At 52.8% G+C, this 24,885-nt stretch overlaps 1 protein-coding gene across 5 annotated transcripts in view; it reads right to left on the reverse strand.

Annotated features, from left to right (window-relative positions):
- The window catches only part of TLN2 (talin 2), an 86,286-nt gene extending 61,742 nt beyond the window's left edge, over nucleotides 1–24,544 (reverse strand). For 2 of the 5 annotated variants that reach the window (XM_088148272.1, XM_088148269.1), the window contains exon 1: nucleotides 23,711–23,898. The gene's annotated coding sequence lies outside the window, so the exon portion shown is untranslated. Of the gene's footprint in view, nucleotides 1–7,931; nucleotides 8,244–23,007; nucleotides 23,151–23,710; nucleotides 23,899–24,408 lie in introns of those variants that run through there. The other 3 variants (XM_088148270.1, XM_088148271.1, XM_007424396.3) reach the window with 3 other exon arrangements.
- Nucleotides 24,545–24,885: the final 341 nt, after the last annotated feature.

A 24,885-nucleotide genomic window follows, 5' to 3' on the forward strand; every position in this document is an offset into this window, starting at 1 on the left:
AACAACTTCCTAATCACACAACATATTCTAAGGATCCTTTTGTTTTCCTGTTGCAAACATAAAATGCACCCTGCAAAGACAACCCGAGGATTTTCTTTGCTTTTATTCCACTTGAAAGAGGGAAGAAAGCAAAGAAATGGAATGTGTAACATATCCTAGTCATTAGGGTTACTCTACGCAAACAAATCAATTACATTTTGGGTGTGTTTTCTAGAGTGGGAGTATTTCATCCAATAAGTGGAAACAGCTTGGGGTTTGCACACACAAAAATCTGTTAGGTTTTCAAAAATTATATTTGTATAGGCACGGGGAGGAAGCAAGCAGATGCAACAACAAAAATAGGAATTTATTTTCCAAAAACATTGCTTGGTGTTTGACCAGCTTCCTTGGATATTTTCTGCAAAAACGGGCATACCCGTTTTAACGCTGTTTTAAGGAAATACAGAAGAAACTGCTACGTATGGATAATAAGTATTTATTCTTTGCCCAAAATCAGGATCGGGAAACACTAGGAAGCGCTGGTCCTTCCCCATCGTGAGCTTTCACGTAATGAAAACTGGAGAACGTGATGGGTAGAACTTGGAAAGCACCAAGCCTGGGCGCCCGGCGCTCCGAATGCCTCCCGCTGTGCTCAGCTGGGGCTCTCTTACCATCCTAGGATACTACCTTACTTTTAACTCACCCTATAATTGGGGAAGTCAGCTGCAGTAAACACATGAAACTAGCTTCAAGCCAAGGATTTCACATTTAACTAAGGCTTGGATTTCAGCAAAGGCAGATATTTCGACCTATTGGGGCATGTGATTACAGGACGGCAAGAAAAAAACCAGATCTCCGTGGGACCCCAGCTCAGGGGACCTGTTGCTCCCTCTTGGGGCCCCCAAGCTCCGTGGGCAGGAAGCAGCTGTTTCGCCCCGCAATTCTGTCTCCTTGTTAGCCAGCTGGATTAACGGGAAATTCTTCAGTTCCTCTCGGCCCCCCTTAACTCATCACTTCGCATCTTGCAGCAGGGAGTTCCACTGTGGGGTTGATCCGTGTTCTCCAATTGGAAAACTGAAAATCCTAACCATGCAATTAAACCTTGTATGTGATGCCTCCTTTCTGTGTTTTTTGGTTCGGAGCCTCTTGCCAGCTAGATTAAAATGGTGAGAAAAGGATGGAAAAGGTTATTAACCAAACCCACCCTCCGTCCCCTTCTGGCGTACCACGGCTATGTTTGAGTGTCGCACTGAACCCCAAACTAGCCAGCCACACGTTCACCTAGCCGGTTAACTTTACGGATCCGGGTGTTGTGGAAACAGCAGAAATGGAGCTCCTGCAATAAACCATGGCTTAGCCTAACGTGCTAACCCAGCTCCTGATTGTTTTATCGATTCCATCTCTCCCCCACGGCCTTTCTTCTCAAGCAGAAAACTTGTGCAAGCCAGGGAAACAGCACAGAACCTCTATTCAGTGCCACCCTCCGCTCTGCCTCGCCTAAATTTAGCTCTGATCTAAATAAGCTTTCGCCCTTCAGGGACCCCAAAGGAACCACATTACTCACTCACTCCCTGGAATCACCCAGACACGCAGGGACAGGGCAAGCTCCAGCATCTCTTGAATCACACACACACACGTATCGCTTCGTGTTATTTTTGCCACAAAACTTAAAACTTTGTCTTACGACGACAACAGAAGGATTTAAGCTGGTCTCTGCAGAGAGCAGTTCATCTCGCATCCTCTTTGCCCATCTTTGCTAGCCTGAAACCCAACTCGTTCAAGCACACCCACTTTCTGCACCTGCATCCCCCACTGCAGTCGTAGGTCGAAGCAGGGCGATCAGAAGAACCCAACGGAGCACAGATCAGGCGGGCGGCATGTGGGGAAAACCTACACGGACCCAGGGTTCGCTCCGGCTAAGCCACGATATAGTTTGCTTGCATTTGCTTTACCATGTTGTATGAATCCTGTTACTGTGATTAGGTAACCGGAAGTACACGTTATATTTGAATCGGGCCACCACCAAGAAGCCATTGTTCAGTGTGATATGTGAACCCAGTCCTGAATTTATCTGGGTGCAATTAGCTCTGCCCCACACAATGTGCTGGAACACCAAACCCCAGAGTTGCCAGGCAGGTGCAGGTGCAGGTGCAGGTGCTGAGCACAGCTGTTGCAGGCCTGGGGTTATCCAAAGAGGCCACCCCTGGAAGTCACCCGAAGGACACGGCAGGGGCTGTGCCACGTGGCCCGCATGAAACAACAGGCTTTAAGTCAACGAGACCAATCAGCCATGTGTTTCTAAGGAAGCAAAACTGCAAATCCAAGAAATGTTTTGCTATCCTACCAAGAAGTTAAATTCCACAAACTGGAAATAAAATGCCAGCAAGATTTTACACTGAATTCTTACCAAACTAATGCAATAAACAGAACCTAAATCAGTGTTCTTCAACCTTGGCAACTTTAAGATGTGTGGACTTCAACTCCCAGAATTCCCCAGCCAGCCATGTTGGGGAATGGCCTTCCTCTGCCTGAGACTGCGAAGACCTGATGATGCCAACCTGGAAGGGGCAACCCCTTCTCCTCCCTCAGCTGACAGACAACGGGAAACCGGCGAGTGGAAGGAACAGCCCGGCCGACCCTCCAGCGCATCCCACGAGAACCGACTTCCAGTAAGCAAGCGAACTGCTGCGAGAGCTTCTAATTGATCAAGATGAGCTCATTTAGGACGCGTGTCTATTAAAAAACAAAAAAACCTTGCTTCAGAGTGGTTCTTTGCAGGCTTCGCCGTAGCCCCAAACACGAAAGCGGCCGCCTTCCAGCACCAGCGTGCTGGCAGTTGCACTCAACGCCAAGGGGGAGGAGGGGGTCAACCGAAGGAAAAAGAACAGAGGCCGATAATGGAGTTTGCATTTCATGGCCAGGGTGTTCCGGGTTCAAGGAATAAAAGGCCAGATTGTACAATTTCAAGAGTTTTTTTCCCCCTGAACACACACACACACACACACACACACACACACACACAATTGCCTATTTCTGCTTGAGCCTCTGCAAAGAAGCTGGGCAGGAGGAGGCGGGCAACGCATCTGCTCTTCTCTATAACCACAAAACGTTGTGCACAACCTGCAGAAATGAGGCGGGCACGTTTTCAGCTCCAGCTCGGGCCCTCTTTGATTACCGTCCTCCGCCAACTGGGGAGGCATCAACAGCAGGAGCTGCAATGGAAAAACAGCATTCTGTGTCGCGTCGGAAATTGAGCATATCATGCACAGTCCTAAAAAGATCTCAGGGAATTTCATTTGGGAGTCTTCTGTCCTTAGAGGAAAGTAATCAAGGAATAGCCTTTTAAACCATGTCATGAAATACTACACTGACCGGGAGAAAAGATTCAACGTTAGTATCTTCCACTGAAAAAGGTGCCTAACAGGTTCTGTCCAACGAAGCGGAACAGAGACTAAAAAATCCCAACTCTGACCCAAAGGGATGATCCACAACAGACTGCGCAACCAATTTTAATTCCTTTTACCATTCCTTTTTTATACCTTTTTTACCATTCCATGGTCCTCCATGATAAAGCCAACAGAACACATATCAAAGACCACCGCCCCCCCCCCAATTATGAGAGCAAGCAAGACATTTATTGTTTGGAGGAGAATCTGGCACAAGGCCTTCACACAAACTGAGAGAAGGACATCCTCACCACGAGGAAAACTTGGAAGGGTGTCAAAACCTTAGAACACAGCTCCAAAAATGCAATAAAAAATACAAAGCTCCTTCCCAGGAGGGCCAGAAGACAAATACAATTTCCAAAACATGCCACAGCAGAGGACAAGTTACAGCCACAGACTCTTGAAACGTAATAATTACTCTTGCTAAGTTGAAGCAAGAGAGTAGAACATAAGTCAAAACCTCTCACTTGGGAATGGTTAAGTTTGCAGAAGGAAACGGCTGAAAACAGAGCAGATGCAATGGAGGTGAGACAACATCTTTATCTGACCCCGGGGCTGGCTGCCACCCACCCAGCCCCACCCTTGGATAGGCAGGGCTGGTGGCCGAGCCAAGCAAACAGCGTGGCCTTGAAGAGTTATCCTAAAGAATGTGTTGTGGATACAGACTGATTATGGATGCCACTGCAGATCTGCTAAGAGTAGATGTTCTCTGGGCGGATGGGGGAGGAAGAGACGGAAAATAAACACTCCCCTCCCTCCCCCAAATAGCTTGCTTGACTCTGATACCTGACCAGCACCCTCTGAATAGGTCCCAATGCTGACTGCTGCTTGCAAGCCTCCCTGATGGTCCGTGCTTCGTTTAGCAGGAACAGAGTAGGAAGGATGAGACAAGTGTCCGTGGGGAGAAAGCTGGGTGGGAAGTGGGTCTTTTAAGGGGGATCAGATCAAATGTTCCTTGAAGGTCTAGAAGCATGCGCTTGGCTTCAGCACTTGCAAGCCCAGGAAATTGATCTTTGTGTCTCCCAGAGCTTCACTGGGACAGCAAAAAGTCTTTAGCAAGCCTCAGCTTGGATCAGCTTAGGCTCACGATGCTTGAGGTGGTCCAAAACCTACGCTGTTTTAAACTTTTAAGGAGGCTTCTTGTTTAAATCGCCAGGGCCATTCATCTCCATCCTCTTCCACAGCTTCATCCATGAACCTTGGTCTTGCTCTGTTCCCCCTGCTCATTCTAGGAATGTTCATTTTTAACGGTTCACTGCATGCAGCTCTTAATTCCTCTCCATCAAAAGCCTCACGGATTCTGCTTTTCTAAGAAAGACTTCAGTCGAAGAACCAATATGGTTTTTTTAGGATGCTACCACAAACAGGAGGAAAAATTCTCCTCTGGCTTCCACAGGAACCAAGTTAAATGTCTGCTTGATACTTCGCTTCCCCAGAGGAAGAGAAGCACGTCCAGCTTGAGCTCAAGAACCCAAAGAGAAGAGAAGAGAAGAGAAGAGAAGAGAAGAGAAGAGAAGAGAAGAGAAGAGAAGAGAAGAGAAGAGAAGAGAAGAGAAGAGAAGAGAAGAGAGAAGCAGGAGAACTGAAGAGGGGCAGAGGAAGAGGCTGTGAAAGAAACAGCCCGCCAGGCAGAAAACCGTTGCAGCACAAAAGCTGCGGATAAGCAGACCATCCCTTGGATTATATTATTTCTTTCTGATTACTGCTTTTATTGTATTTTTATTGGTTTTTACTTCTTTATTGTCAGCGGCCAAGAGTTGCTCGTTGGGTGAGATGGGCGGTGACTAAATTTGAAATATAAATAAGATAAATAAATCCGTTTGGGCAGCTGAACCAACCACTCCCAATATTTTCCTTCTCCGTCCCCAATTCCTTTCCTTGCCTCTCCTGATTTTTGTTTATCGTTCTGAAGGTACGGCCGGTCTAACTTGTTTCTCTGTAAGCCGCTAAAGAGGAGGACGAGTCTCCGTTCTACGTATTCAGCCACGTCCATCTGAAATCCCTCCCATCTGGCAGTCCTTGAATTGCTCATCCCTGATTTAGGAGATCAGAAGAATGACCAGCTTCCAGTAAGGAGAGGGACTTTCTTCAGCCTTCTTCCCCCTAATTTCTACACGCAGAGGAATTTAACTGATTCTGGTCCCAGGAGATGACCGCCTGCAGCAAGAGCGGAGGGCTGTGCAGGGCCCTCGCTTGCCAGGTGGGACAGAGAGGCAGGGGGTGATGACAGAGGGACCCCCTCTGCACCCCCTTCTCTCTCTCTCAGGCCTGAACTTCCCTCCCCGGCATTTTGGAAGCGTAGCGCTGCTGTTTCTTCCTGGGCCTGTTTCCCAGAAGGGATCAATTTCCCATGGTAACGATGGCAAAACTCAGATCAGGCGAAGCCGGTGTGTCAAGCCCTCTGCTCTGTGTAGGTGGCCCAGGTGAGTCACCGCGCTGCGTGGATACGCTGGCAGATGAGGAGTTGGCTCCCAAGGGGCATCTTTGACGCTTGCCAGAACAGTAATTTAGCCACCGGAAGGCGGCGTTTGCTGTCTCAGGCCAAAGGACCCGATTCCCCGGATAGGGGCGGAGGAGCTGGCTCCTGGGCCGCCACATTCCATCGCACGCGGAGCATGGGTTGCTAGCTACCCCCCTCACAGCAGAACCGTTCCCTCCCCAGGATAGCGGTAATTCCCCGGATGCAGCTTCGGAGGAGCACACGCCCAGGTGGAGCCTTCCTCAGGACAAGCTCAGCGCCTCGAGATTCATGGGCACCCCCAGGCAGCTGCTTGGCAGCACCAGGGATCTGGTGCGTAACTGCCTCTTTCTACAGTCCTGGGGTGTTCCATCCAAGTACCAAGCAGGCCCAGCCCTGCTTACCTTCTTCAGATGAACCAAAGCTAGCGAGGTGCTATGCCCAATGTGACAGAAAAACAGGATACCAATCTCAACTAAAACTTGTGTATTCTGCAACAGGAACTCCAGTCTTGTATTTTTTTCCAACCATCAACACGGCTCAACTGTTCCCTACTACAGCCCTCCTCGGTCTGGTGCTCTCCAGATGTTCAGGGCAACTGCCCAAATTGCCTGGCTGACCTTGGATACAGGCTTTTTTTGCACATCTGCACAAAAGAAACGCAAGGTTTGTGCAGGGTACCTGGAAATTCTGGCTCACCACGTGTTGCAGGGCAACAGCTCTAAGCACCCGTCACTGGCCCTGCAGGCCGAGGCTGCATTTCAGAACGATCTGGAGGGCCACGCCGGTGACTCATCTTGAGTACCCAGATTCCAAGCAGTGCCGCTGGAAGGAGTTCTGCTCTTTCAACCACCCTTCCTTGCTTCTTGCAGGATGAAGACAACAGTGAGGACAGACAAAAGGAATCCTTTTTAACACAATGTATAATTCAACTCTGAAGCTTACTATCACAAGACGAGGGGCTGGATCCCAGCTTGGCTGGCTTCGCAACTGGGTTCATGGAAGTTTGGGGGATCAACGGCTCTTGGCCATGATGGCGGTGGGGCTGCCTCTGAAGGGCATCTGCTGGGAGATTTGTGGGCTACCTTGGGCAGCCGGTTGGCTGGATCAGATGGGTCAGGGGTCCAATCCAGCAGGGCACAGCTTATGTTCTTAAGAGGAGGATCCTGGGACATCCACTAGCTGGCGCTAAAGGTTTCTGTTAGCCCCAGCTTTAATTATCACGCCCAAACAGCTTGAAATAATTCCCAAGGGCTTCCCAATTCTGCTTGGAATGCCAACACTGCTGTAATCCCAGGATGGAACAAGGCCAAGACATTTATTAGCACCAATCAGGAGAAAACCTAAGTGCTTCTATAAGCGGGTCCTTGACTTCCTCCTGTTCATCTCATTGGGACTTAAGCAGGAGAACTTCTTCCTGGATCACGTCCCCCAAGATCCGAGTTGCCTGCAACCACCTCTTGTCCCATGGCACCATTCGAATCAGACTTAGGGTGCTGCCCCTCCCCACAAACTTTCCTCTGTGGCTGATGGACACCAATCTTCAACCTTTCTATTGATCAGATCAGCAGCCTCAAGACCTTCCAAGCGAAAACTTTAAAGCTTCAAAAGAAAGCAAAAGGGAAAAAGGAAGACCCACATGACAGCGGAGGCGCTAGGCATGGAGAGGTGGGTTTTTTCAATTATTCTGGCGTCTTCATGTTGCTTTAACCTTAATTAGCATAAGCAGGACTTGGAAGCTGCTCAGCGTCTTTGGACTGGGGTGTCGTAGGACCCTGAGTAAGTAAATAAGCAGGTGAGTAAACAAAGGCAACTTTCTAAGGACCACTTGCCACTCCAGCTGCAGAACAGACTGCAGATCAAGGTCTCTGCAGAATCCATGAAATGCAAATTGAATTAGAAAGGAGTTTTTTTTGCTCCGTAGGCCATTCAGCTCTTGTGCTATATTTCTGGCACACACCCAAACACCTTCTCTCTAAGGCCTTCGCTGCCTACTTAGCATGCGGCAATGGTATTTTCCCTACGGTACTCGATCCACCAGCACGTACCTCTGGAGCACTGGGAATTCCTTCCGAAGGGGGCAAATTAACTCAGCACCATCCCAGGAGCCGGTCCATCCCTTCAGAAGACCATCAAGCCGCTGACTGGGTCAGTTCATTCCGCCACCTTTGCCAGTGGCCTCGCTACACCAGCCAAGAGGTCTTGTCTGCCGGACACAAAGCCATGTTTTTTCTGGAGCTTGTACCCTCGATCAAAGCATCTTCTCTATGGTTGATAAGGTCAATCGGACTGCTCTCCTGTGGCTGAGCGTGTCTCCTTTTTAGTATCGGGGGTTTCAGACCTGCTGCTGCAAAAGTAGATTTTGCTGCGACAATACAGTATAAGGCGGGGAGTCTCAGGTTGCAGCGCTATTAATGTCTGCTCAGCAATGCAGGAACCAGGAACAGCTCTTATGCAAAACACGCAATCCCGGGGGGGCAGGGGGGAGGATTAGCAGCCCTCCAATAATATCTATTCCCCGAGACCTCTTTGTGCCCAAATGTGGCTAAATGTACACAGCCTGAACAACAAGCCATTTCATTTTTGAACTTACGGTGGCCTCGAATATTGACTCAAAGGTGTACAGTTCCTGCAAAATTGGCACCCATGATTACTCGGTCACGTTTCTTATTCAAACTACCGGCAGCTTTCAACCAAGTTCTTCTGTCAAGAAGTTCCCTTCGTACCTTTTGCTGACTTACACTGCCAGGCAATTGGCCAGCAAAACTAACCACCACCTCTTCTTCTCCTGGGCCTTCCTTTGCTCTTCTACCTCAGTTCCTTTAATGCTGACATCAGATCAAATCAACGAATGTGATGGGAGCTCTGGAAGGTCGAACTGGGAATCTTATGCATGGAAAGCCAAATTACAGCTATATCCAATCCCTTGGATGCTCTCCCCCAATACTGGAAAACAATGATTTATGGTAGAAGAGTAACCAACCTTCTTAAGTAAGTACAACGGGGGAAATCTTGCAGATTTCCTGGCAGAAGGATGCATAAACCCCCCAAAACATCAATAGTAGCAGCGGGTCCCCTCTTTTGAAGGCTGAAACTCAAAGCTGTCCTTCTGGGCTGAAGCTCCCTTTGTGCCAGTAGTAATAATGTGATGAGGCACCATGCTTGATCAGGAGGAGGCACGTGATCCACAAAGCTGCCCTGGTACACATCACACTGCCACTTGCTCCATGCTGAAATCAAGGAGACCAGGAGTTTGATTCCAGGGTGACTCAAGGCCCATTTCAAAAAATGAGGCATCAGAATAACTCAACTGCAGCTGGAAATAAACTCGGGTGGAGACAGCTAAGAATAAATAGGTTTCTGTCTGGCATCAGAAGGCACCAGTGATCTGCATTCTGCATGGCGCTGCTTCTGCCAACAGATTCTCACCGTTACAGCTGCACGGCCTGGAAAAGAGGCCGCTAAAGTAGGAATATACGCAACCCACCCGCCGGTTGTAATGTATCGGGAACATGCTGACGGGGTTTCCCATTGGAGAATTTAGGCCCGCAACTCCCAAAGTTGGGTACGACACGACTAGGAGGAAACAGCTCGGGGAAGGCTGCTGTAGGCAGAGATTTCATTCAGTTATTTTGGTCGAATAACTGAATAGCAAGGTGTCTGCAAACTTCCATGAACTGGCCTAAAGAATTCCTGCAAAAGTAGACCTGGGTGGTGGGAGCTGAACATAGCAAGCCGACTTTGGGAAGGATGGGCAGAAGCAACCTTGGTTCCCGGGCTGTAGGAGAGACCAGATCTGCTCAAGTGTTGGTAGAAAAAACCCAGGCGGAGTAAGCCTCTGCTTTTGATCTCTGATGTGGCCCCTGCAGTCTCCCCACCGGCCACCATTCCTCCTGCGACCAACGGCCATCCTCCACCGAAACAGGAATCTGGAGTGGAAACGGCCCGAGAGGGTTGCCTCAGAAGCAGGAAGGGTGGGAGGAGATTGCAAAAGTCTGAGGTCTTTTGGCCATGAAGGCGAGGCCCCAAAAGTAAGACGGAGGAGAAAGAGGCCAACAAGCTGGAGATCAATAAACCCAGGAAGCTGGAGAGAGATCAGCCCAACACAAGAAAGCCAGGCTGGCAATTCAGCCAAACCGAGCTGGCAATTCACACATTAACAGGAAGGTGAAAAGACCGGTCCCAAAGTCTCCCCTCCTCAATTAGCAAGTAATTTGAGCCAAGCTGCGCTAACTTCCTGCTCTTGCACAGATTCTTCTCCAGCTTCGATCTGCTCATTCTGAATCCAAAGAAAAAGACTTCAGCCTGGCTTATCCTACTGCACAAAAAGTTATATTGCTTAAGACGCAGCACCTGTCAATTTTTCATATTGTTGCCTCAGGCAGTCTGGCAACTTCACGAACACAACAGTCCTGCAAAAGGAAGAGGCCAGCAGGCCAGCAGGCCAGCACCACCACCGCCGATCACTCTGCTGAGGAACGGGCGATTCTTTGTTCTCCGCTGGCAGGCTTATGGGCGAGCAGTGATGGGGGAAGGTGGAATAAAACTACCAAGAAATGCAATAAAAGGGTCTTAAAAAATCACCCTCAGCACAGCCAACACACAGACGAGGCTTGTGGCCGCCTCGTTCTAGGCTGGTCCCTGGTTCCTCAGACTAGCCTAGAGCCCTGGGATCCTGGGAAGGGCCCCCATCCAAGGCCTGGTAAGGCTGGATCCTGCCTGCTGAGCCTCTGAGCCCCCGTGAGGCGGAGCTGCTCTTCCACGGAGGCACGGAGAGGTTGCCTTCTTGGTGAAGACCACCCCTGGCCACGGAACTCCCTGGCCAACCTCATCCACCAGACCGCCAGGCTAGAACAAGCTCCTTGGGGAGGAGCGGGATTGAGCCCCCCGGATTCCATCCGATGCCGCTGACAGCGGTGGCTGAGCCATCTTCCAATCCTGAAATGAAAGACAGCGCAGCACATCGATACGTGCACAGGTAACGGTAACATCTACTGCAGAGCAGGTGGTGCTGAAGCTGCCTTAGATCAGATGGGCTGGTAAGGGGTTCCGCTGCAGCTCAGCCTGGGTTAACAGCGACTGAAGCCTACAGGCAACTGAACTGGATTTGGCTCTAGTTTAGCACAGGTTCTCCAGTCCTTGCCTGGCAGGAGGTGACCCACACAGTGCTCACGCAGCTTGCACTAGCGGGCCACAGCCGAGATCTCCCCGCGGGTGATGCCTTGACTTCTTTTTAACCTCTGCTGCACCTCTTTTCTTTGCTCGTATTTTCACTTCCCTCTAAACTTCCCCCTTTCCTCTAAAACAACCCCCTCCGCTCGCGTCTTGCCAAGGCCCACCTTCTTTGCCCCGGCCTTCTCCTTCCTTACTCTCTCTCTCCTCTATCAGCCGGTAGAAGCAGCCAGAAACACGTGCAGCTTGGTTTCCTGCCCTGCCATGACATCAGAGCAGTCCAGCCAATCACAACAGGCTTCAGCAGCCAAGCGTTCCCCAGTGCTTTAAAAAGATGTACAAAGCAAGAAAATTCTGCTACTGCAGGGGGGCCGCAAGTCTCTGCCCCACCACGCTCTTGGTATTTCCTTGCTCCTGGCAAATATTCCTAGTCACACTCTGTTTCTCCCAGCAGCGAAAACGGCCCCCCTTGGCCCCAAACCCAAGCCTGTCCAAGTCTCTGCTTGCATCCAGATGAACGTGGGATGGAATGTCCCCATGAAGAATCAATCTCATCGTGGCCAGCTGCTGTGACCAGAGGGGACCAAACTCTGCACAAGCAGACCATTGTTGACTTAAGGACTACTTCGAGGATGCGGACTGCAACGCGAGAGCAGCCCAAGTGCGGCTTTCCGGAATGCCAACAATGTTATCTTTCTTTCCACTTCCATAACGCTCCCATGCAAGTGTCAAAGAGATGGCTTTGTGTATTGTGAGCCTCTAAAGGGAATTTAACAAGAGAGTCAGATGCACGTTTCTCAGAGAAAGCAGCAAATGCAAAAAGGCAAAAACTGCAAATTTACTCTGGGTGGGTAACAGAGCCTTCCTCGGATGGTACCCTCTAGGCTCATGGGGTTTGCACGCCCAGAAATCCCAGCCAAGGTAGGACACGGCAGGTTGAGTTATAACACAAAGAAAGAAATCAAAGTATCACAATGTTTAATGAGATAACTCAGTAAGGCATAGCCCAACATTTTTTTGCCTCCCCTTAGGGTGAGTACAAATTTGAACTTGAAATGGAGAACTGTGCCTTGAGTATGCATACCAAATTCCATGCTGATCAATCACAGCTGGAGAGGCCATGCTGCAGCTAGAGGAACAGGATGCAAAATAAGATGAAATTAAACAAAAGCCCTTGCTTATATCAGCAAATATGGATCTACCTATTTCCCATCCCAAGAAAGTGCTCTCCACCCCATGTTCAACAGCAATCTTACATTGTTCATTTGTAAGTGTAAGGTAGCAAGACTACAGCGAACAGCATTTCAGTTAAGCAATCAAGCGGACAGAAAAATATGAATAGTTCTTTTCTTTGAATAGGTGATGAATTGAACGTTTAAGTTCCAAAAATGCTGATGGAGCACAGCTTTGTTCCCCCTCACACACCCTTTGAATGTGTTCCCAGCTCTACAACAAAACTTGCCTCCATAAAAGGCAATCCTGCTTAAGCAGCCTTGTCTTCGCTTCACTTTAAGAATAAATTTAACAAGCTCCTTTAGGCCTATTATATACTTTAGCAGGTAACCCCAAATACAGACACAATCAGAGCTAGGTGAGAAGATTTCAACAGAATGACCTTGGAAGATGCTTCTGCAACTTGTAGAGATAATAAAACAGCTGTCTATCTACCCCCTGTTGTCACATAATTAATCTGTGCTTCTTGATACAACAGGATTCTCTGAGCTAATTGAAAACAAGATGCTAAAAGTGACAACTGCCTCAGTAGGAGCACATCATCTGATGGTCAACCTAGATTCAGTGCTTCAACTGGATAGAAGCTAAGTAGGTCTTGAGTTGGCCAATCTGGGTGGAAGGCAACTTGGAAAGCCTCTATAAACTCATACAGTTCCGAGAAAGCAAGACAAGATATAAGCACGATACTACACACAGAGAAAACTAGGTCCCAAATCCTCATTAAATTATGAAAAGACAAACCTGGATGAATCTGGGCCTACTCCTATTAAAAACTGGGTTATATATTATATTAAAGTCAAACCTCAACTGCTCAGTTCTGGCGTAGCATTTTGTGTGAACCCAGCTGTTAGGATCTGTCAATCATGGTTTATGCTTTAGTATCCAACCGTGGCTTATTCAACAAACCTTGTTCAAAACAAACACACTGAGTGTGAGAACCCAACCTCCCTCTGAGCCTAAAGGAGAAGACTGGGGGGTGGGAAACCTTGGGTTTCCTAGCAGAAAGGTGGATTAACAAAGAACCGAACGAAGCAGATGCGAGCACCCCATCGGCTTTCAGTTTAGTCAACCACAGTGGATCCAGCCCTTTGATGTTGGTGGAAGCTGGTCCACGGGGCTTCCAGCAGGAACCACTGGGCCAGTTGGGCACTTTTGTGTTATGTTCGTAAATAAAGGGACTTGCTGATTTAAGAGAAAGGAGAGAATCTTACGGATGGGGAGTGAGAAGAGCTATGCAAAAGCTGAACAGAAGTTCTGTATTGTGGAAACGGAGGCCAAGATGCACTAAGGGCTTGCAACGTAACTTCACTCAGCAGCTGGATCATCACACTGTGCAACCCGTGAGCGGAGGTGGGAGGGAGACAATCTGAGCATGCTCGCAGCCACAAAACCAAGTTTAGCCAGAAGCTCAGATAGGCAGGCGCGGCCCTGTCTGTAGAGCATCACCTGTGGAAGTGCCACGACAGAGCCATCAGAGAAGGTAACAGCTGACGAAGAGCAGCCCGGTGAGGGAAGGGCAGAGGAGGAGACGGGGCAATCTCTTCCACTTACACACACAGTGTTCTTCTTGCCCCCGGACATTTTCCCAGAGCAACCACCACAGGGGCCACTTTGCCTGATTTGTCCAGAGGGCTGAGGCTTCCTTGGCACCGAAGAGGAAGGTCTCCCTGGTCAGGGCAAGCCCTCAATCGCTACAGGGGCAGCTTTCAAGGCCACTGTCGATTTTTGTGTTGTGTTCGTGGACAGACTGGGGGTGGCCAGCAAGAGGGGGGGGCTCCCCACCATCCTGAGCTGCTCCGAGGAAGCACAGCTGCCTCAAAAATGTCAGGCGCGTGTAATCCATCCTCAACTGCCATCAACGTCATGGTTCTTGGAGCATTAAAAGGCCCGTGAAGTTCAGCACCTGTTGGAGCCCAAACAGTTAAGTGAATTTCCCAAGGCTTACAGCCTCTCCCAAAGTCCTTTTGGCTCACTGGGCGAAGAGTGGACAGAGAGGAAGCGGGCAAATTCTGTCTGTGGTATTGATCTGGAAGGGTCTTTCCCAGCCTTGACCTCCGCAAACCCCCAAATCCCCAACCTGCGTGGCGGAGGAACTGCAGTCCCAACCCTTCAGCTTTAATTCACATTAAAGCTGGGCTCACCACTGCACTGGCCCAAAGGCATGTTTTAACCAGCATCTGCTGAATAAACCACCATTGGCTGGATTCTCACTGCAGTGAGCCATAAACTATGGTCAGCCACTAAGGAGAGCTGAACTCTTATATTCCACCAAGCCAGAGCCGAACTGCCCATGCTTTTGGCTTCGTCTAACGTGGCAACGAAGCGTGTGACTCAACACCAGAGCTGAATGTTGTCTGTGCATTTGCACAGCATGCTCCAACAGAGCTTGTGCACATGAACTTTCCCATGACCATCCTATGTGAATTAGTGCAAGAGAAGGATAAACTCTGGTTTCTTCGTGCCTGTGGCACCTCTTGTCATAACCTCTGATCTTAATTGTTATGGGGAGGCAGCCAGAGAGAAGAACAAGTCAGATGGCAAAGTGGATTATAGCATCTTTGCCCTTATCTGTACTGAGAGAAATCTAATTTCTTCCACGGCCCCCCCGGGCCTTTCTCTTCACAGACTCCATTTACTCAATTGTGTGAGAAAGGAGGAAGAAAATGCAGCTCTATTTTCAAACTGAAGGAGCCTCCCCAGGGTGCAAATCAGAGGAACTTTAGACAAGGTTGAGCATCCACAACACCCAGTTTCATCCGGACAGGAAGGAACCAACTGAATTTGTACCAGTTTTTGCTCTGGGACTTCACAGAGAGCAGTTGGGAACAAAAATGGTCTCCTCCTCAACCCCCAAGAGCCTCTCGTCCTTTTTTGCTGTTCCTGTTAACCCAGAAAGTACCCGGTCCCTCTGGAGCACCATCTGGCCTATGGTCTCCAACTCCACAGCCGTTTCTGGCATTCCACAGCCAGGGGAAGGTCTGGCCTGCCCTGGGCTTCACCCCCACCTACTTATCCTCCCACAGCCTCACCATGGGGATTGCACATTTTTTACCACTGGATTTCAGTTTCAACTGGATGGCAGAGAGATCTGACGCTGCAGCGGCCTCATCTCCAAACCAAATGAGAAGCAAGCATTTGGGTCCGGAGGCTGGAGCACAAGAGCGGGCGAGCTTCCCAACTCCTGGCTCTGCATCTTCCGCCTTTCATACTCTCCCACACCCTGACTCTCTTCAGATTCCAAGGACGGTTTAGAAAGTAATGAAAAGGAAGGGGAGAAGTGGAGTCACTAAATGTGTTTCCTGTCTCCTGGAGTCTATCATTGCTTCTGACATCTCTTAATGCTCTTCACTCTCACCTGTCACCCTACCCAGGCATCAGGAACTTCCATCACCAAGGGCTGCACCACAACTGTAGATGTCACCCACTGCAGGAAGAGTTCTCCCCAGCGTATCCTCCTGTGCATGAAGATCAAAGGGAAGGGACCTCAGCCAGTTTTGGAGGGCCTTGAGGACTGGTCAGTAAATAGGGCCTTGGGATGTCTTTTGGGGCCTGTCTGTGGTCCCTTAGGACACTGCGCTGGCTGCAATTTCCATAAATCTCAGCCAACAAGACCCTGGCTGGTTCTCGTGTACAAGACCTGTAGTCTAACCCATCTTCAGGACACCACCTTCTGGCTCCCGTTTTAGGCTGGGTTTGCACCATGGTGCCAAGCTATAATGGAGCGCATTGGCCAACAGAGGAATTCAGCCGTCATGACAGTTTATGGCTCAACATGTTGTATGGACCCCTCCAATGACAGCTTGTTCACCAAACTATGGTTAAAATAAGCCTTAGTTTAGTATAATTTGTGAACTGAGCCACAGCCTCTGAAACAACTGCTAGCCATGTTTCTTCTTTCTTATTCAACTGAATGGAGGGAGGGGGAATGGCTCCTCTTTTCTCAAACATGCACCCCCCTCAAACATGGCAGCTGGTTTTAAAAGGGAGTGCATGTGGGTGGGAAACAGCAGGAGAAAAATCTGATTAAAGAAATCCCACGTCATTCCAGTTTGTTTTAGTTGCTTGGAAGGATTCTGATAAAGGCCCTCAAAAACAACCACCCTTAAACTAGACTCAGGAGAGACATTCTCCTCCTGCAGAGATGGCGAGGAGCGTGTGTGGCCTCTAAACAAGATAAGTGAATCAGATTCAAGGCAAATGTATGTCACTGTTTGGAGGGTTTTCACTCTCCGCATTCAAACAATTTGAAACAGACTCTGGAGTCAGTCCAGCTGCTTTAATGCAATCGCCTCCAGATGTCCTGGGCTGCACAGCATGGGCCAAGCTGGCTGGGGATGTTGGGAGGTGTAGTCTAGAACTCCTGAAAGGCAGCAGGTAAAAGGGTGGCTAAATTAGATTAGCATAAACTGGGTTAAAGTTGGGCTGCAGAGCAAAGACAGACTCTCACCCAGGAATCTGGACTCTGAATGCAAAAAGCCACCCGGTACTTTGCAGTCCACAATGCAGCATTTGAACCCCACTTTTATCTCAATCGACCTTCTCAGGCCATGGAGCCTTTCTTGATATGAACTGCTGTGCTAAAAGTAATATGGTTGTGGAATTGCTCCTAACAGCTTGCGGTTCAAAGTATTTCAAGAGAAGCGTTGATTTAGGAGGCATGCCAACTCAACAAGCAACTATTTCTCGCAGCTGGATTTTCATGTTCTGAAAAACTGGTTTTTCCATATAAAGCGATGGCCTTCAAATCAGGTGGGGTGGGCAAATAACCTGCTGCTCCTACCTGCAGAGTTGGATAATGGAGGAAATGCAGAGCAGATGGTCCTTCTCTACTTTGGAGGGTGCAGAGCATTAAGAATGTCACGGGCCAGTCTGGCCCAGCCTGGCGCCCCTGAGACCAACGCGGGCTGAAGGATACGGGGGCAGAATCCCCTGCTTTGCAGAGGGTGAGCCGGTGCTGGCTTACCCACTCCGTAGGCAGCGTTCTGCGTTCATCCACCCAAAAGCGCTGAGGAGCAAGTTCCTACCACCTGCAGGGACAAGGCCGTGCTTTGGAACCGCAGGCAACCCCAGTTCGTATTTCACGCGCAGGTTCTGCCCTTGTACCCAGCGGAACGAGCAGGCCCCTCTGCCAAGCAGCTCCAAAAGGAAGGGAGCCAACGCTTGCCCACCCAGGCGAGTGAGTGGCAGCGCTCTGTCTTCTGATTACAACTCGGCAAGTTGTCGAGGAGCTGATTGTCCTTACAAAAGCATTACGTATGAAAAGTGCAATTACGTAGGGACAAATCCTCTCGCTGTATCGGCTCCAGGGGAGGCAAAACCAAATACCGGGGAGAATCTAACCTCAGTAATCTCAGTCTGCATAATCAAGGGGCCACCATTTCCACGGCACGGACAAAATTACAAGCTGGTCTCGAGATGCCTGACTGCAGATTGTAAGCTGAGGGTTCCCTCAGCCTGCCACAGAGTGTGGGGGATTGGGGGTGGGCTGAAGGCTCACGTTGGGACAAACAAAAGCTGTTTGCCCAAAGTTCAACGGGGCGATCTTCATCAAGGCATTTAGCGGCCTTCCCCGGTAGCTCAAGGTCAACACGGGGACAAAGAACTGGCAGCTCCTCGAGGTACCCCAAAAAGTAAGTCTTAAAGCTAAAGGGCCTTTCGGAAAGCGCGGGGGTCACCCCAGTTCAGGGATCAGCCGAGGGGGGAATAACAAGGGGCCTTTCACAGGCACTTCCTCCACTCCTGTCCTCTCCTCAAAGATTTGCCCATTGCACAAACTAATCCAGATAGGAAATCAGCTGGTTTTGCTCAAGGATGTTGACTCAAGGACTCTTCCAACCTGTTTCTTTCCAAGACTTGGACTCTGAGTCTGATTCTGGCGCTGAAGTCCAACCCATCTCTACCGTGGCTTTGGAATCCTTGCTCTCTTGGCCTGTCCTACAAGGATGTGGTATGAAAGCGTGGAAGAGTCAAGGGCTTATTCTGAGCTCCTCTGTGGAAAGCCACAATACCAGGCAGGGCAACTATTCCTACGTGCAAGGATTCCTTCCAGAGGGCACCGCTCAGGTAGAAAGCGATGGAGCCAAATTCAGGAGAGGATATAATAAAAGAAATTGTGCCGAACAGCATTAGCACACGCAAATTGCCGGGGACAGAGAGAAGGAAAAGGACACGCAACTGTGCTAGCTAGCATTTCCCCCCCATGTCGGCAGCTGAGAACACAATTTGAAAAGCGAACATGAACCAAAAAAGAAAACTCACGCGCCCGACTTTTTTGAGTGGAAATCAGCAAAATCTCCTCCCGTGTCGTGTCTGCTTGCTGTCCACACCTGAGCACGAGAAGGATCTGTTCTTCTCCTGGGCCCTGCCTGAGCCTCTTCTAATTCTGTTCCGCCACGCTGCCCGATCCCACCCCAGTCTCGCTTGCCTGACCAAAGAGAACTGCTCCAAGGAGCTCGCTCCCAGCAAGTCACAACTCTTGGCACCCACACACGTGCTGTTCATGCCCTGCGTTCAAATGTAATGCCACCTGCACGGATCTGCCATGAAGCACCGCAGGGCTGACCAGACGCTTCGCCTCCAGTGCAGACAGGCATCTCCTGCTTTGTCAGTAGCCCAGCTTTCCAAAAGCACCTCTTTGCTGCTGTTGGAACTGCAGGATCCTTGATGGGCTTGGATTGCTGGGCTGCAGACATGATGTCTCGTACATCTCGGGAAAATGGGTATACATTTAAATACAGTAATAGTTTTTTAAGGCAGGTGAGCACAGCCCACACGTTGCAAGGTTTATGCATCATGTTCACAATGGTTAGTTAAGGAAGCTGCTACAGGCTAGTTCTCACATAATGCCACTAACTGAAGTTTGCAAACAATGGTTTCCAAAACACAGTGGCTTTCTCGCACACTATGGTAGCCAAACCCCTCTGGAAACCCTTCTGCCTCTAGTGATGAATGCCTTCCCTTAGTTGTTCTGGGGTTTTTTTTGCAGAGGAAAATTCCCAAGCAGAACGTTCTACGCTTCCAAGCACTGCAGCAAACTGGATTTCACTGATGTTCATTTGTAAGCAAACCTGCTTGGTTTCCCATGCATGCTACAAGACGCCAACCCCTCCCTGGGCAGCCTCTACAAGGTCAAACCCAAGATTATTTATTTTCTTCGCTTCTCTTGTTCAGTGGCCTGTGCTCCTCACAGAGCTGACTTTCTGTCTGCAGCTTGTTCCTATAAAGGGGATGCTCCCCTGAGTCCTAAAAATACGCGCCCCCCAGGTGTCCAAATTCCTGACCTCTTTACACCCCGGAATCTCCAGGTGCCCGTGACTGGATGGTGGAACGCCCGATCAGAAGATGGCCACCCAGGTGAGATTCCAGCAGGAGGAGGCCCGGAGTCGGGGCCTGGGAACACAGCGGCCAGAACGTCTTGGCACTGATGCCAGGGCATCTGCAGGGCCTGGTCAAAAAGGTCAAGAGGGCAGCCCTGGTGGTGGGCTCAAAGCTGCCCTCTTGACCATACCCTGCGGACACCCCTCTACTGGTGGGATGCAGATAATGGATAGGAATGAACGAGCCTGTTTCAGAACCCACTTTTAGGCAATGTATATTAAAATCCATTTGTCCTGATGCGAACCAAGGGCCTGTGCTGTCCTCAACCTTCCTCACATTCCAACAAGAGACTGAAACAATTTCGAAGCCAAAAAATGGTGTTAGTGGCGGCAAAACTAAAGGATACGGGGAGAAAAGCCCCCTCGTGCAAGGAGGGGAAGCGAGAGCATCACGAACGGAGCGCAGACCCCACGCCGAAGGGGCGGTCCGCAGCCACTGCACAAACGGAACCAGAGGCAAGGCCAAAATAAAGACTGCAACGAAATGGCCCAAGAAACGAACGATCTGCCCAGTCTAACCGCCCTGAAGGTGTGCTGGACTACAAGCCCCAGCATCCTCAACCTGCGACTGAGATGAACACGCAGTTCGACAAATCTGAAGGCCGAAAGATCACCTGCATCAAGAGCAGTGAAGCCTAATAAGGGGATTGGGGCCCTTGGTCATTTATAACTGGTGTGAAAATAGCTGTGATATGTACGCTGACAACTGGCAGTGAAGAATGGGATAAAAATACATACGCGAGGCCCCCTTTTCAACTGCCAAACGCTGGCAAGGAGATGCGCCTTCGATGTGAAGCGCCACAGTCGCGAGGGAGCTCCATCCCAGGAGCCAAGTCCTGCCTTGTGGGAGCTCGGGAGCTCAACCCCCGTGCCAGGGCAGAAGGCCCTGGTACCATCCCTCCCTGGAATGCCAGCTCGCCATACCGGGGGGAAGTGATGGGCAAAGCCCATTGAAACCGAAAATGGCCTGGTTTATACCCTGCGTACCCGCGTGACCCCCAACTTGCGGAATCACCCACAACCAGCTGAAACAAATTGATGACTTAGTGAAGTGCACAGAACGTGCCGCGCAGAGTGGCTTTGAGCATGCCTGTCCACTGCAGAAATGTCAGGCTCTATCTCAGCTCAAAGCGATAAATATTCTTGCAGGAACACGGTCTCTGTCATCCCCCACCGCCACCCCCAAGCGAGGGTGCCCATGCTTCATTCACCATGCCAACCGACATTCGGTTCCTCTTCCCCCTCCCCCTCCAATGCATATTCATGCCCTGGCTCAAAACCTCCGCTTAATTATCAGATATTATTTGATTAGGAGGGAAACTGCCTTATTGCTTAAGATAAATGAAAGCTCCACTCGCTTCACGTATTAGCTCAGTCGTTTTTGACCATAAGGCTGGACAACGTGCACACAGCACACTAAGATCCTCATCCCTTGGGCATGAGAGATAATGTGCTCGGAAGAGAAACGCGCGCCCCGGGTTCAGAGATCACCGGCCCGTCGGTTGCAGTTTTCAGGAGAAAAGCACCGGGCTCCAACTGCATTCGAAGCCCAAACCACACCAAGCTGAAAACGTTCGGCACATCACGTGAACCAACCGAAGTGTGTCTCCCAAAGAAAAATGGGCTGAGAATTTTGGAACCTCTTCCACATATTGTTGAGATCATTTCTCTTTCTTTGGGGGGAAAGTAGGCTCCTCCTCTGCAGACAGAAAGTCCAGATCCTGCCAGAAGGAGCGGACATTTCTCAGCCTTGGGGAGTCACCATCAGATGCAAAGGCTGCCCGCTAAACCATCATGTACTTTGCTGGTTAGGGGCATGACGTCCTGGGCAAATCCAAGTCTAGCAAGGCATCATCGTGGCTTATCATGCTGCAAGAACCAAACCAATTATGTCAAGCCACAGCTTAGCAAGACGCGTGAACCAATATTCCCAAGGGAGGGTTAAACAGCTGCGTCTATCCAGAGATCCAGGGCATGGGACTGCCCTCCCCCCACCCAGGGAAGTCAGATCTTCACAGACCCAGGACGAGCCCAAGCAGTTCATGCAGGGGAGGACGACCCACCCGGTGGGGTGCCCCTCTAGAAGGCTTTATGCCCAGTCCAGCCTTCTGGCATGGAGGAGGGTGGAGAGGAAGCGCCATCAAGAGCCATCTCCTGCAGGATTTGGCCCTTCAGGGCCCTTTGGTCCGGCGATCCTGCCTTCCTCCTAAGAGACACGCAGGAGGAAAAGAAAATGCCTTCAAGCACCAGGCCCACCTGCTCCATCCTTAACCAACATGCAGCTTGGCTTAACCGCATAATTAAGATCCCTGCATCCACTCAAATTCCTTTAATCAGGTGACATCCCTCTTTGGAAACCCTGTAATGAACTTGAAAAATTTAAGACCTGCAATGGAGTATCTGTGCCTGCTCATGCAAGAAGGGAACGGACATTCGCGGGGTTCTGCGGGCCCTCTTGGTGCCAAGACCGTTCCCTCTCTTTGCCCGGAATAACGAAGCGACACGCGTGGCTGAGCGCACAAAGAGCGAATCACCGCAAACCAAGGGGCTGGAGAGGAGGCTTCCTGTACCCAAGGCTAACCCAGATTGAGCGGCCGAACGGGCTGAGCTGGTGTGGAACAGCTGCTTGGAGCCAACCGCTCTGCCAGCGTGGCATCCAGCACATCAGGCACCCACCAGATGACAGGCAGAGGATGCACCCACCCCTTGCCAGCTGCAGAAAAGGCAATTAAGGGTCGCTCCTGATATTAGATTTAACACTGTGAACTTTTTTGAAAAACGCCCTGAGAGACATCTCCAGAAGGCACCCCCGGGGCCCCTAATTCCCCCCAGAACTGTCAAGCCAGCAGCTGAAGCAGGCTCCTGGGATGTCCTGCCAGCCCCCCGCCCGGCCCCCGGAAGATGGCTCCCGCGCTTCCTTGCACAGCCCCTCTCATCAGGGCGGCCCCCTTTTGGGGCGGCCTTCCCAGCACATCCAGGCGCAGCGAGCGATTTTGCGGGAGCATCCCTGGCCGCCTGTGACGCGCGATCCAGAAGATTCCACCCGCCGCTGAATTCCGATCCATCCCGACTTATCGCTGCGTTATAAACCAGCGCTTCCCAGCCTCAACAACTTTAAGGTGTGTGGACTTCAACTCCCAGGATGCCACACATGCTGGCTGGGGCATCCTGGGAGTTGAAGTCCACACCCTAAGGGGCCGACGTGGGGAGCAGCACGCATCACCTGGAAGGGGGGCACCAGAGCCGAGCTTTCCAAAGGCCCCCGAGGCCACGCAGCCTGACGCGGCCCTCCTCCCGCGAGGCAGCACAGACAAAGCCTTTCCGCAGCCAGGCACGGCCCTACCTGCGAAGGCTGTTGTGCAGCGCTGCGCCACCCCACGCATCCGCACCTCCCGGGGAGTCCAGGCTCCGCCGGGCTCCCGGCCCAGGAGGCGTCTCCGAAGCCGCGCCAGGCGACCAGTTTGGTCCGGCCCGGTCCACCCCGGGGGGTCCAGGGGGCGCGCCCGGCTGGAGTGCGCCACCTCGGGGCACGCGGGGCGAGGCGGGCGACCGCCCAGGCTGCCCGGCGCCCGAGCCCGGCGCGCGCGCCCCGCCCCGCCCCGCGGGCAGAACTCTGGGATGGGGAGCGCCCCCGCCCCCCGCCGCCAGGGCAGAGCGGGCAGGGGCGGCGGCCCCCTCGGCCCGCGAGAGGGGCCCACCGGCGCAGCTCGGCTCTGGCCCCGCCGGCAGCCGGGCCGGGAGGGGAAGCGGCGAGGCGCGCCCCGCGGCTCCGGCGGGGGAGGGCGGAGGCCGGCCCGCCCGCCCGCCCGCAGACCCGGGCTGCCCCCGGACGCCCCCGGGACGACGGCGACCCCTCCGCCGCCGCCGGAGAACCGCGGCCGGGCTCGCCCGCGCGCCCCGCTCCGCCGCGGGGATGCCGGCGGAGCCCGGGGCAGGTGGCGCCGGCCGCTGGAGCACCGGCAGCTCCGCCGCAGCCGGCCGCGCTGACCTTGCCCGGGCGCCGCAGCGGCGCCGGCCCAGCCCGCCCCCCGCCGCCGCCTTCTTACCAGGCAGCCCGCGACCGGGCGGCAGCGCTGCCTCGCCTCCGCCGCCTCCTCGCCGCCTCCTCCTCCGCGGCCGGCTCGGCGCGCCACTCGCAGCCCGCGCGGTGGCGGCGGGCGGGCGGGCGGGCGGGCGGCGGGCGGGGGGCCGGCTTTCGCCAGGAGGCGGCGGCGAGCCCCCGGCCCAGGGAGAGCAGGAAACGCGTCATCACCCCGGGACCAACCTGCCGGCCAGCTGGGCTTCCCCGCAGCCCCGGCCGCGTCCCCCGCCAGCGCCGCCGCCCGCCCGCCCCCGACCCCCGCGGCGCGCCCGCCTGCGCAGCCGGGCGCCCGGCGCTTCCCGGGCAGCGGCGCTGCGGCGGCTCGGCCTTCGGGGTCCCCGCCGCGCTCTGCGCGCGCCCTCCGGCAGCGAGAGCCGAGCTGAGCCGCCTCCCGCTGAGCCCGGGCGGGCGGCGGCGGCGGCGGCAGCAAAGCTCCGGCCGGGCGAGAGGGCGGCGCGGGGACCGGCGAGCGCCGCTCAGGGCCGCCCCGAGCGGCGCGCCGAGCAGTGGCCGGCCGGGGCCGGGGCCGCCCTCCGGCCCCGAGGGGAAGAGCCCCGCCAAGCCGGCCGCGGTAGCACCCCCCGCGCCCGGCAGCCGGGCCCCGGAGCTGGAGCGCGGCGCCGCGGATGCTCCGCGCAGCGGCCGCTCGGACGGCCTCCTTACCGGGATCGGAAGGGCTTCCCGGCCTCGGCGGCTTCCTGCGAGCCCCCCGGCCCGGCCAGCCGGCGAGGCAGGGGCGGCGGCGAGGAGGGCATCCCCTTCCGAGCCGCTGCGCGGGGCCGGCGGCGGGCAGGCGCTCCGGCGGGCGGCGACGCGAGGGGCGCCCGTTGCTTCTGCGGGGCTGCCGGCGCGCTCCTCCGCCCTCGCCGGGAGAGGGACCGGCACCAGGGGGCCTGGCGGGCGGGGGTTGGGCACAGCGGGGTCAGCGACGGTTAGCGGAGACCGGGAGGCGCGGGAGGAAGCAGCTGATCGGCCAGCCCGGAGCTGCGGGCAGCGCGGCTCAGGCGGGAGGGCAGCCCCGGTGCCGGGGGACGCGCGAAGGGACCTGCTCGGCGTCTCAACAGGCACAAAGTCTCTGCTCCGCTACGCGGCTCCGGAGCAAGCCAGGCTCTGGAAAGGCGGGCGCGCATGAAACGGACA

Source organism: Python bivittatus, unplaced genomic scaffold, assembly GCF_059951505.1.
Source record: "Python bivittatus isolate LINGU-HERP-01145 unplaced genomic scaffold, Pbiv_v1 ctg000530_np1212, whole genome shotgun sequence".
Lineage (NCBI taxonomy): Eukaryota > Metazoa > Chordata > Lepidosauria > Squamata > Pythonidae > Python > Python bivittatus.